Below are 554 nucleotides of genomic sequence, written 5' to 3' on the forward strand. Positions count from 1 at the left end.
GGAATGCCTCCCCACATCCCTGGCGGAGCAGGGGCAGTGTCCCTCAGTGTGGCTGAGAGATACTCTTGCCCCAGATTTTTGGTGCCATTCTGGAAGCCTGGCCAAATCATGCAAAGCACCTGCTCCGGGGGATTTATGGAGTGATGGCCTCTCACACTCGCTGGGTGGCTGCCTGCCTGGATGTTTTTATTTTCCCGGGATGGCCATCAAGTGACAAGGCCTTTTTTCCTAAACACCCCGTGCCCTCCCAGCACATTTCCCTTGAGGGGAGCCCAGGCAGAGCCATGGGCAGCAGCAAACCTAGGGTGCTAGGGTACCTGGGGTGCCAGGGTTCTGGAGTGCCAGGGTGGGTGCCAGCACCCTGCCAGTGCTGAGGGCAGTGGGGATGCATGGCTAGCCCACTGGTGCCAAAACCTGGCCTGGCACAGAGCAGCCACAGCTGCAATAAATGGCCTGAGAGAGTGCCAAAGGATGATGGAGAGGGATGGAGCATGGGGGCGAGCAAGGGAGGATGAGACCATGCGAGGGAGGGCAAGAGGGCAAGGGAGCCCAAG

This window comes from Charadrius vociferus, unplaced genomic scaffold, assembly GCF_000708025.1.
Source record: "Charadrius vociferus isolate BGI_N301 unplaced genomic scaffold, ASM70802v2 scaffold1189, whole genome shotgun sequence".
In the NCBI taxonomy this organism is placed as follows: domain Eukaryota; kingdom Metazoa; phylum Chordata; class Aves; order Charadriiformes; family Charadriidae; genus Charadrius; species Charadrius vociferus.